Here is a 13,236-nt window from a genome sequence, read left to right on the forward strand (position 1 = left end):
TGTAACGGTTGGGTGTCGTAGCTCAGATGTCTGATTATGTGGTGATCTGCAGCATCACCAATAATGCAGACGCTATACCCGATTATGTGTGATCTGCAGAATCACCAATAATACCAGTATAGCAGACAAAGAGCAGAGTGTGTAGTGATTTGGTGCAACCATAACTTTAATAGTTTAATGAGACCTCACCAGAGGGGCTGGTGAGGTAATAACAGTACACTGATCGTGCACTAGCGTACAAGCTCCAGCAAGCTGGAGAACAAAACTGAAGAGGCTGAATCTCCAGAGGAGCGGGTGATTCAGAATGTACTGCAGGCTAAGAGATACAATAATACTACAATGACAGATTACAGAGCAGGTAATTAAGGCTGTACTGCAGCCTAGCAGAACTGCTTCACCAGAGGAGCTGGTGTAGCTAACACCTCACCAGTGGCGAGGGCCCACTGATGAGTAGAATGGTCAGGCAGGCAAGGTTCGGCAACAGAGAGGTAAGTATCGGTACAAGATCGTGAGACAAGAGAGTAATCGGTAATCAGGCAGAGGTTCAGCAACAGGAAGGTACGTATCGGTACAGAATCGTGAGGCAAGAGAGCAATCGGTAATCAGGCAGAGGTTCGGCAACAGGTAGGCAGATAGGCAAAAGTACAGGATCAGCAAGCAGGATCAGAGTCAGAGAAATCGCTAAGAGTCATACACATCACATACACATCAATACAATAAGCAATATCCTAGTCTAGGTGTGAAGTCCTTGGCATCAACACCCGGGAACTAGTTTTACAAATAACAATAGCAAGGTAGCAATATCCTAGACTAGGTGTGAAATCCTTAGCATCAACACCTGGGCTCTAGTCTAAGCGCTAACACGCAAGTATTCACAACAACAGACACCTGCAGAATGAAGCCGAAGGCTTATGAAGCAGAGGAGACTCCACTGGCACGCTCCTCCTGAATCAGCCAATCCTGGGCGCCGTGGGACTCCTCTGACGTCAGCTGACCAGCAGGTCAGCTGACGGGCTTCCTCCCCGCATAAAGGTCCCGTCTGTGCGCACTCCCACGCGCTAAGGCGACCCCCGGCATGTGAGAAGGCACCGTCCTCGGCGTCCCGGACGATGGACGGACAGATGGCCGCATGGAGGCAGTTGCGGCGGCGGTGCTGTTCGCCGCAGCTGCCTCGATTATTACAGTGAGTGATTGAAATACAAATTGAAAGTAGCTTGTGGACCCTTTTTTCTGTGAGATTGGCTCACAATGATCACAGGGTCAGGAGCCAATGAAATCAGCTCCTGACTGGCTCACAGAGGTCTGCTGTCATACCGACGACAGGGCAAGTGGGCTGCAGTGGCGAGAGAGCGGTGTGATCAGTGGTGGCGGCGAGAGCGTGCTGTGGGCTAACTGAAATCTATGTCCTGGCAGGGATCACAGCTCCCAAACAGGGCGTAGATTTCAATTAGCACAGTCTGGATGCGGTTAAACAAAGTTATAAATGAAAATAAATCCGTGTATATTCAGTAAAATGTGATCAGAAGGGTTAAGCTGGTCAGTACTGGGATCAGGAAAAACTGCATTATTCTGAAGGGTGAGAAGGTCTCCTCTTCCTCTTCTTTTACCCTCTATGCCCTCTGATTGCCAAACGATGAATCATTTTTCTGGATCGAGGAGGTTGAAGAGGATGGGGAAGCATCATTAGGATCCAGAGGCCTCCCCTTCCCGAGGTTAGTACCCACAGGGGCACTTTTTCTTTACACAATCTCTTTCCAATAGTAAACTTTTGGAAATTGTTTAAAACAAATACCCCGTACTACTGCTAATTATATATTTATAAGGGGTACTTGAGAATATTTGTACTGTATCAGGGGATACTTAGTGAGCATGGGCTTTAAAAAGGGTTACATACCAATAAAATGTTGAGAAACACAGCTCTAGCACATTCCTCAGAGTTTTGATTTTATTGGGAATTGGAAATTTGGAGGCCACAGAAAGTCAGGCCAACCTCTTCTATTGTTCCATGGTCCAGTTCTGATGCCCATGTTCTCCTTGTAGGTGTTTTCCATTATGGACAGGAATCAGCAAGGGCACTCTGGTTTATCTGTGGCTATGCAGCCCCATACACAGTGAGCTGCCATGAACTGTGTGATACTTCTCTTTTATGGCCAACATTACGTTTTTTTAGCAATTTCCAGACATACCGTACATTAGTGAGTCTTTGGCCTCACTGGTTGTCCTTTCTTAGATTACTTTTGAGTGGTATCAGGCGTGCATGAAAAAAGGGCTCAGCTGGATAATGAAATGGCGCCGGTGGATAACGAAATCTGATAATGACAAACATTGTTGTCAAATTTGGTTAACGATAAATACTGTTGTAAAAACAGACGGGAAATAATAACGAAAAGATATTAACGTTAAAAATTGTGACGTAGTTCAACAATACAGCTTAACCCAACCCTACTCCCACACAGAACCCTCCCCTGGTGCTTAAAACTAACCACTCCCTTCGTGGCGCCTAACCCTAACCATTCTCCCGGTGGTGCCTAATCCTAACCCAAACCCCCCCCGGTGATGTCTAACCCTAACCACCCCCCTAGTTGTGCCTAACCCTAACCCCCCCCCCCTCGGTTTTGCCTAAAACTAACCGCCGCCTGGGTGGTACCTAACCCTAATCACTCCCCCTGGTGGCGCCTAACCCTAACCACTCCCTCTGCACAAATACCCTTTTCCACATAGAAATGATAATATCTTTGATAATGTAAAACCTGTACATACAAACAAAATAATATGATAAAAACTATAACGTTGCAAGCTTATAAAACGATAACATACTTAAAAAACTATAATGGTCTTATGTTCTTAACGATATTTATTGCGGAGCCCTTTTTTCTGCTATTTTCGCTGTATTAACGATAATTGCATTGAATTCTATGGTGGCACCCTTTTCGTCCACCCTCAGCTGGCGCCCTTTTTTCCTGCTAGTGGTATCAGGGCAGTTTTTAGTTAATAACTTTATCCAGGAAAAGTCCCCCCCCCCCCCCCTCCCTGTCAGGGTCCTGTTGATTTTAGCACCAATGGAATGTGTGAGACTTCCTTATAGTGCAGAATGGAAATGGCTACTGGCCTTTACCAGTGAGTCCTGCAAGGGGCAGTGGGCTGCTACCCCGTGCAAGTATAGAGCTGCTTTACTGCAAGAGGCCACCAGGTCGCGACTCCCTGGGTTACCCCCACCAGTGACAAGAAGAGCAAGAAGGTGAACCATGCAGTGTGGAGAGAGTGATACTGTGATCTGGACAAGGGAAGGATTAACTTACAGGACTAGGTCGGAGTGTAGGCCATGGGAGGCCTGACAATGGGAAGACAGGAATAAAGGTACTCCAATCCCAGATACGAGCCTCCAGTCACTATACCCAAGCCTCCACACCACTGCTGCATGACTATATCTTACATCAGGAGTCTCAAACTCGCGGCCCGCGGGCCATTTACGGCCCTCTGTACAATATTTTGTGGCCCGCGCCGGCAAAAGCAAAAGAGACACGGAAGCAAACTATTTTACCTTATAGTTCGCTTCAGTGCTCCCAAGTAATCCGCCGCTAAACGAGGGCTGCAAAGCCCCCAAATCCCCCGGGCAAACATCCACGACTGCGCTGAGGGGCAGAGCTTCCAGCTGTAGCTCTGCCCCTCCTGATGTCAATCGCCGCACGGATTGCTGCCTCTCCCCGCCCCTCTCTGTGAAGGAAGAGTGAGAGGGGCGGGCAGAGGCGGCGATCCGCCGCGATTGACGTCAGCTTCAGCTCTGCCCCTTCCAGGAAATGCCGGCGGATTGCCCCCGGGCGATATGGGGGCTCTGCAGGAATCGTTTTGCGGCGGGGACACGGCGGATTACTTGTAATGGGAGCACTGAAGCGAACTATAAGGTAGGACACTTCATGTTCAGAGGAAATAATTAAAACTGTTAATAATGACATTTGAGAACTTTTTTTGTGAAATCCCTTATGCGGCCCAGCCTCATCCTGACTTTGCCTCCTGCGGCCCCCAGGTAAATTGAGTTTCAGACCCCTTGTCTTACATGCATGTGAAAACTGTTGTCACATGCCAGTCCAGTGGGTTACCGGAACAGCGACACAATTTTTGTGTTCAGGGTGCCTTTAAGCGGAATAAAGTATTGTTTATTTTTAATGTAATCATTAGTGTAAGCAGAGGAGACCCTTACTGCAGTGTCTGCTCTCTGCTAAGGTCCTCTGGTTCCTGGCTAAGTAGCCTGTTAGTCCCGCCAGTCTCAGGCTGACCTGAAAGTAGAAATATGTTCTCACTCCCTCCTCCCCTGGTCTTAGTGCCCGGAGTTCTCCACAGCGACTCGTTCTCGCTACGTGCGCACTTACATTCCTGATCGCTGCACGTGCTCGCACGCTCCACATCACAGCATGCATGATCAGCCAGCCGGATGACAAAGAAGCACTAGCGGCACCCGGCGCCATTTTAGTAGTAATTTTCAAAACTATGCTTCTGCAGAACAACCGTCGACAGCGAGGAGGCGAAAATACCCGGTAATGGCAGTCCATTTAGTAAGCTTTATTTTTTGAACATTTTTTATTTTTTGAACATCTTTTCACTTAAAGCGGACCTGAACTTCCTCTCTGCTCTAAAAGATACGCAACAGCATAATAACCTTTAAAGAAAAACATTTATTTGTTACAGCTGTTCAGTGTGACATATTGTTAACATTCTGTGCTTTCAAATTAGCCTCTCTGCTGTGGCAGGCAGCTGACACAGCGGAGGGATCAAATTACACTTGTGATTAGTCACCGATGAGGGAGAATTAGACAGGCTAAACTCTCTAAATACATACAGGGTGCATTTCTCTATGCTTTCCTTCTGTCCTGTCCTGTGCAGGACAGTGTGGGTCCAATTTAAAATTTCCCTTTTAACACCTCCAGCATTCTCTGCATAGAGCACTGTTTTTAGTGGGGGGAGCATTATCACCCTCGCCCACTCTGCGAACTTGGGTGCTTTCACACTGCTCTGGCTAGGCAGGCTGAAACCCAGGTCACTGGTTGGTACTAACCACTGCATATGGGGAACTGCAGTGCCGGATTTAGTCCACGGCCACATAGGCCATGGCCTAGGGCACCACAGGAGGAAGGGCACCAAAGCAGCAGGCTAAACTGGTGCAGCATTTATAAGCTTGCAAATACTGCAGTGCAGGGAGATTAGGAGAGTGCCTGAACGTGGTACTCTGCTGCCAGCTGCCTGTGCTGCAGCCACCTTGCTCTCTGTGCACTTTTGCATTGTGGCCGGCGGCTATTGACTTGGGCAGCATGCAAGACAGAAAGGAAGAGGAAGCTTCTGCACTGGAGATGAGTGGAGAAATGAGTGACACTGATGGCTGCTGCGGTGTGAAGGTGAGCTGGCTACCTATACTAAACGGTGGGGGGAGGGAAGGAGAGATTAAGGGAGTCATCTTTTGGCTACCTATACTGAAGGGAAAGGGGGGAGAAGTCATCTGACTACCTATACTGGAGGGAAAGGGGGAAGGAGTTATTTGTCTGCCTATACTGGGGGGTCATCAGGCTAGCTATACTAGAGGGAAGGGGGGAGGGGTCATCTTGCTACCTATACTGAAGGGGGGCCGCTGGTGACAGTTGTCTAGGGTGGTAAAGAGTACAAATCCGGCCCTGTTTTTGACCAAATAGCTGTTGTCAAAGTTTCTCTGACCCTTCCACTTTTTCATCCCCCCCTGGTTTTTAGCTTGCTACCATCAAATACACTTGCTGCCTAATATATCGCACCATTTGACAGGTGTCATTTTAGCAAGATAATAAATGTTATTTACTTCACCTGTCACTGGTTTTAATGTTGTGGCTCAATGCTTTTAATGCTATCGGGCCATGTTGTGAAATGCTTCAAAAAATGCTGTAAAGTACTGCAAAGATACTTCCACGGCGACAGCGTAAAGATGAAATGCAGAGGGGACCTTGTGTTACACTTCACCTGAGTGAGAAAAGATTGTTGATGGCTCCCTGTGCCTATTAATTGAGAGGCATTTTAGTTGGCAAGTGCTGACAAGTCTTAAAACAAGTTGTACAACACTTTAGTTGAAGATCAGCATGTGGAATTCTGGGACATACTTTATAGATATACAATTACTATGCTGCCTGGTTAACAATTGAGGATTTAAAGAGAACCTGTACTGAGTAAAAATATTTAAAATAAACACATGAGGTAACTTCAAATGAACATTACATAGTTACCTTGCCATCAGTTACTCTATGAAGCTCACCATTTGCTTCTGACAATAATCCCTTCCAGTTCTGACAACATTTTGTCAGATCTGAAATATATCAGTTGCTGTCAGTAATATATCAGTTGCTGTCAGTTATAGCTGAGAGGAAAACTGAATGTACCAGGTAATTTCCATGTTTCCCTATGGCTCAAGTGGGCGATGTTACAGTTTAACAGTGTGCTGACCAGAAAGCTGTTATGGAGTAATGGCCATTTTCAAAATGGAGGACGGAAAATTCCCTTGATCACAGTGAACAAATAGGACGCGGGACAGGAGAAAGAGACTGAGGAGTAGACTACATGGAAAGTGAGTATGACTTGTGTATGCTTATTTTGACTTTTAATTTTCAGTTCAGGTTTTCTTTAAGCACTCCCGACAAAACATAACATTTTCTCATAAATATTCATAACGCAACATTACTTTGTTAGATGTTCTAAAGCAGGGGTCTCAAACTCAATTTACCTGGGGGCCGCAGGAGGCAAAGTCAGGATGAGGCTGGGCCGCATAAGGAATTTAACAATCGCGGCGCATGGCCGCCTCTGCCCGCCCCTCTCACTCTTCCTTCACAGAGAGGGGCGGGGAGAGGCGGCGATTGACGTCAGGAGGGGCAGAGCTGAAGCTGAAAGCTCTGCCCCTTCCAGGAAATGCCGGCGGATTGCCCCCGTGCGATTTGGGGGCTCTGCAGCCCTCGTTTAGCGGCGGGGATGCGGCGGATTACTTGGGAGCACTCAAGCGAACTATAAGGAAGCTTTTGCCGGCGAGGGCCACAAAATATTGTATCGAGGGCCGCAAATGGCCCACGGGCCGCGAGTTTGAGACCCCTGTTCTAAAGCAATACTTAAAGTAAATGTGTAAGGTTTGCAAAGACCAAAATTAGATACTTACCTTGGGAGGAGGGAGCCTCTGGATCCTAAAGAGGTTTCCCCCATTTTCGTATGTAAGCCAGCTCTGGGACCAGCCAAGAGTGACCACCCTGACCCAGAGATGGATTAAAGTGAACCTCCAGACTAAAAATCTACTCAGCAGCACTGAAAAGGCTTGGTGTTTTTTTAACAGTTTCACAGCATCAGAACTTTATTTTTCTTATCTAAGCCTCATCTTTTGGCTGCACAGATGCTAAACTCCGCCCATCAAAGAAAACTGCCCCAGCATTTTCCCGATGCTGTGCAAAGCATGATGGGATTTCTGATGTTGTTGTTCTTATTGCCTAGCAACTGGGAGGGGTCATCAGGACACAGGACAATTGGAACGGTGTCTCATGCTCCCTGTCACCTCCTTTCAACCAAAAAGATGGCTGCTCCATGAAATCATCACAAACATTTGGGTAAGAGAGGGTGGGTAAGAGATGATATTACCTATCTATTTTAATTAGCATAACTAATGTAACAGACAATGCGTGTAGTTATGCACCCTGACAAGGAATATTGCTGTGACGTGCCAGATAGTATGGATAACCAATCCCATCAATCTTGAATAAAGTAATCGGCACAGTCTGCTGTATGCTGTTATCTTCTTTTATTCAGTTCTGTCATATAAGATACGACGTTTCGGAGCGCAGCTCCTTTCTCAAGTAATGACAATCGCATACAGCAGACGGTGCCGATTACTTTATTCATAACTAATGTAACTTTTTTTTTTTTTTCAGGCTCAGTCTTGCCGCCGGGCTTTTTCCTGATTAATTTAAGGCATTCGCCTTAGATTCAGGTGTCACTTGCATCATTGCCTGAGAAAAGACAGATTTTTCAACTTAATTTATTCTTCAATTTATATAATAACTTTAATAAATCTATTCAATTTTTACGCCCCCCACCTCCTACTAAACCTTTCATAACCCACTTAACAAAAGAGTCAGAGCCTTCCATACCACAAACATGCCATACCAGACATACCATACCAGACATACCATAACAGGCTATGCCGAGAACCTACACCACCGCCAAGTATACTTTACACTTAACCTTACCATTATTTTAAATATTTTCCCAAGGGAGAGCATTTAGCATATTACCCCATATTTCTCTAAAAAAACCCTCAGCAGTTGATAGGGCCACCGTGGGAACATTGGTGACTCCGTCATATACGGATTCCATTTCTCTGAACCAGTCACCAATATGGGGATTCCCCCCACCCTTTCAGTGTTTTACAATTATTTTTTTCAAATAGATAGAGCCAATCTCCTTTAGGAAGTCGCTTTCCCTATTTTCTTTCGAATCTGTTATACTAAATATTACATTGATTATGGAAATATTAAAACAACTATCTGCCACCCTTTTACCAAATTTAGTAAATTGTTCCCACAAGGTACAGATCGATGGACAAAGCCACCACATATGCAGCTCCGCTCCCCCTAACTGCCTGCATCTCCAACATGGGACATCCGACAGTGGTCCGAACTTTCCCGCTCGTTTAGGTGTCAAATATCATCTTGTTATTATTCTATATTGCATCCATTGGACATCCGGATCAGGGATATTCCACACTGCCGACCATATTTTAGGCCATTGTTCAGACAAGGACGTTTTCATAATATGCTCCCATTTTTTACAGTATGAGGGAAGTTCACATTGATCATTGGATTGTAAATAATCATACAACGAGGACAATATTTTAGGGGGTCTCTTATTCAGAAACAAAAGTTTTTCAAAGTCATTTAAGTCCCTCTTAAAGGGTCCACTTTTATTTATATAATTCCGTAATTGAATAAGGCCCCAGGGTACGTTTCTTTCTACTGTTGTTCCCAGGATCCCCTTTATCCCTGCTTCCCTGTTACCAAAGACATGGATTAAGCGGGTGTCCAAGTTCAAGCCATTCCCGGCGAACCAAGAGGCCGAAGACGCGGGCGGGAAGTCTGGGATATTTCTTAAAGATGTCAAAAGAGACAGGCCATCTTTTAATTGCCAACTTTTCATGAGCCCCACTAAGACGCCTAAGGTTGGTTTTATCAGGGGGTGGGTTGACGCCACCCATAACCCCCGCACATGTACCCATTGCCAAGAGAATAATATCTCGAGATTTAATTCCTCTTTCTCTATGTTTACCCAAGCTTTTTCCCCTGAAGATGTAGAATGCTCTCCCTTCCAATCTATTATCCTTACCAAATGTATACTTTTATAATAGACCAATATGTCAGGTGCTTCCAACCCGCCCCCAGACTTACTTCTACTAATTGTCCTATAATTTATTCTACGTGGGATCCTTGCCCAAATAAACTCTTGGAATAATCTATTCCATTCCTTAAACCATGTGCTGGGCAGGGCAATCGGTACACACGGCATACAAAATAAATTTTTTGGCAGAATAAACATTTTCAGAATTGCAATACGCCCCAAGGGCTTAAAATAAGGTCTATCCCATCCCTTAAGCTTCTTTTTACTTTCTATTATTAATTTTTTATAGTTTAAGTCGAATAAGTTGTTAATTTCACCACTCAAATTAATCCCCATATACCTTATTACCTTCTTCCAAGAGTAGCAGTTATAGTCTTGTATTCCCATTCTAGTGCTACGGGTGCAACCCAGATCAAGAATCAAACACTTTTCTCTATTTATCTTAAAGTTTGAGCTACTTCCATAACTATTAAATAAATCCTCACACCTCTTTAGAGATATTACTGGGTCTCTAAGCACCAGCAGGAGATCATCCGCATATGCCAGTGTTTTAATTTCAACATCACCCACTATCATACCACTGATGGTTGGATCGTCTTGGATAGCTCGAATCAGCGGTTTAAGGCACAGATTAAAAAGTCCAGGCTACAAGGGGCAGCCCTGGCGCACTCCATTAGATAATTTAAATAGAAATAGAGGAATTGACTATTAATTGAGCACTCAAATTACTATACAGCAATCTAATTCTTTCAATAAAAGCTGAACCGAAGCCAAACTTCTTTAAACAATTGAATATGAAAGAGTGGGAAATCCGGTCAAAAGCTTTTTCTGCATCAACGGCTACCAGAATTGACTCCTTTCTTCCTTTCCTACTATCGTGAATTACATTGATAGCGGTATATATATTTTCATGAATATGTCTCTTTTTCCTGAATCCGATCTGTTGGATTCCCAGCAATTCCTCTACTGCCTCCTCCAGCCTTGCTGCAAGAATGCCTGAATATAGTTTAACATCCGTATTTATCAATGAGATAGGTCTAAAACTCCCCGGGTGCTGCAAATTCTTTCCCTCTTTTGGGATAAGGCAAATAAGAGCCCTATTAGTAGTGTCAGAAAATGCAGCACCACTTGCATTATCATTAACCATTCTACAAAAAAGAGGAGCCAATTCCTTCACAAAGCAGCCATAAAATTCTGGTCCAAAACCATCTGCGCCCGGACTTTTTCCCCTCTTGGCCCTATCAACCGCTGCCACAAACTCAACCTCTCTAACTTTTCCATCTAATAGTTGTTTCAAATCATGTTTGATTGTGGGGAGCTCAACCAGATCCAAAAAAGGACTAGAGATCTCTGTTTCCAGAGGTTTTATATTGTAAATTTCCGTATAATAGCCCACAAAGGCATTACTGATTCTCTCCTGCTCGTGCACCAAATTTCCCTCTCCATCAATAATTTTCTCAATGAATCTATCCTCTGACTCTTTTTTCTTTAATAACTCTGCCAGTACTTTACTGGAACTATTTTTCCCTCTACGAAACGAGTCACAGGCACCATAGTATTCTTTTTTGCACACAGAGTTTAGGATTTGGTTTAGCTCATTTCTAGTTGCCATCATCTGTTGGGATAATTCTGGATCTGATCCTGATTTTTTATGTATTTTTTCCAGGTCTGCTAGTTCACTTAACAAATTTTTAATTTTTTCTTTTTGATTCTTCACCCTCTTAGCATTAATACCAATAAAAATTCCCCTAATTACACATTTTAAGGCATCCCATATTATTTCCGGTGCATGTTCCCCAGTATCATTATATTTTAAGAATTCCAAGATACTAGATCTAATTTTTTCTCTATTTTCTTCTTCCTCCAATAATTTAGGGTCCATTCTCCACCTAGATCTAGAAATATTTTTATTTGATATGTTTATTATTAATTCTACGGGCGCATGGTCAGAGTATGTAAAACTTCCTATACTGATATTAACTACATCAGATATAAGGACATGGGGAATAAACCAATAGTCAATTCTAGAGTAACTTTTATGGGGTGGCGAAAAGAAAGTATAATCTCTACCGGAGGGATTTTTAATTCTCCATATATCTATGAGTTTATTAGAGTGTAGCATGTCTTTTAATTCATGGAGATTTTTGACCGACAACTTATTACTAACTTTAGAAGAGTCAACCTCAGGTTCTAGGGCTAGATTTAGATCACCTCCCATTAAAATCAATCCTTTAGCCATTTTATTTACTTTCTTTAAAAATCTACAAAGGTAGTCCACCTGACTCGTGTTAGGCGCATAGACATTTACAATAGTTAGAGTAACACCTTTTACCCTTCCCAGCACAATCAGGCCCCTCGCTTCGCTATCTCTATATACATTATCGACAGTAAAATCAAGGTTAGACCTAATGAGAATGGCAACACCACAAGTTTTTTTATTCTTATTATCATTAGTGATCCATAACTTATACCGTTTATCAAAAAAAAGAGGCTTTTTATCAGCCTTAAAGTGGGTTTCTTGCAGAAGAGCAATATCGGCTTTTTTTCTAATTAATTCGTCTATTATTCTACCCCTCTTTGGACCTGAATTTGCCCCCTTGACATTTATGGTAACTAATGTAACTTAATGACAGTATGTTTGTTTAGGCTGAAGTTCCTCTTTAAAGAGAAACTCCAGTGAAAATAATGTAATAAAAAAAGTGCTTCATTTTTACAATAATTATGTATAAATGATTTAGTCAGTGTTTGCTCATTGTAAAATCCTTCCTCTCCCTGATTCACATTCTGACATTGATCACATGGCGACATTTTTACTGCTGGAAGGTGATGTAGCTGCTGCTTGCTTTTTTGGTAGCTGGAAACAGCTATTTCCCACAATGCCACAAGGTTCACTGACAGGAAACTGCCAGGAGTACCATGGTCCTCAGAGTTTCTTGTGGGAGGGGTTTCATCACAATATCAGCCATACAGAGCCCCCTGATGATCAGTTTGTGAAAAGGAATAGAATTCTCATGGTAAAGGGGGTATCAGCTACTAATTGGGATGAAGTTCAATTCTTGGTCACGGTTTATCTTTAAGGTGAAATGGGGCCCTAGGCAAGTAACAGATTTTGGCCCACCCTCCATGCTCACCTGGATTTTTTTTGGGCAATATTTTGGGAGAGGAAATGGGCTTCTAGCATCAACCAGGCCACTAGTCTATCTTCAAGGCCTAGACAAGTTGCGCATGCACACTAGCACAGACTGGCTCCTGTGAAAATAGCTGAGCCTGAACAGATGCAGGTGCAGACAGCTCGCATGTGCACAGTAGTGCGGACTGATCCAGTACAGCTTTTTCAAAAGAAATCCAAGTGCTAGTGCACCTGCGTGAGTGGTGGCCAAGCATTGACAAGCTCTTTTTTCGGGGTCCCAGCACTGGAACGGTCCATGGAGGAGGATGAAGGAAGATCTAGATGCTTCCCCCTCCCGAGGTAAGTACCACCAGTTGCATGTTTTTCGCTGCAGTTTCCCTTTTAAGTGCATCTGAATTGAGAGGAATTGCTGACATATTTATTTCCTTTTAAACTATGCACATGGCCTGGCTGTCCTACTGATCATCTGCCTCTAATACCTTTAATACCATAGACTCTGAATAAGCATGGAGATCAGGTGCTGAACATGTAAATGTAGTAGCAAAGAGAAAACAGAATCCGGGCACCAGCATAAAGTCGAAGACGTCACCTTTATTTCATCCTCAAAGTTAAGACATTTGCATTGATGTATGGCCGGATAGCCTGTTTTGCAGAGGCAGAATATATACCATATATTTGGTATATGTTTTGCCTCTGACGAAGCAGATCTTTCTGCGAAACAGGCTGCCCGG

At 43.8% G+C, this 13,236-nt stretch overlaps 1 long non-coding RNA gene across 4 annotated transcripts in view; it reads right to left on the minus strand.

Moving 5' to 3' along the window:
- Positions 1-13,236, minus strand: part of LOC137504253 (uncharacterized) — a 144,481-nt gene that overhangs the window by 72,436 nt on the left and 58,809 nt on the right. The window contains exon 4 of one of the 4 annotated variants that reach the window (XR_011019457.1): positions 2,239-2,309. The exons of the other annotated variants lie outside the window; for them this stretch is intronic. This is a non-coding gene — a long non-coding RNA (uncharacterized lncRNA). Of the gene's footprint in view, positions 1-2,238; positions 2,310-13,236 lie in introns of those variants that run through there. 4 annotated transcript variants of the gene reach the window in all.

Source organism: Hyperolius riggenbachi, chromosome 4 (assembly GCF_040937935.1).
Source record: "Hyperolius riggenbachi isolate aHypRig1 chromosome 4, aHypRig1.pri, whole genome shotgun sequence".
Lineage (NCBI taxonomy): Eukaryota > Metazoa > Chordata > Amphibia > Anura > Hyperoliidae > Hyperolius > Hyperolius riggenbachi.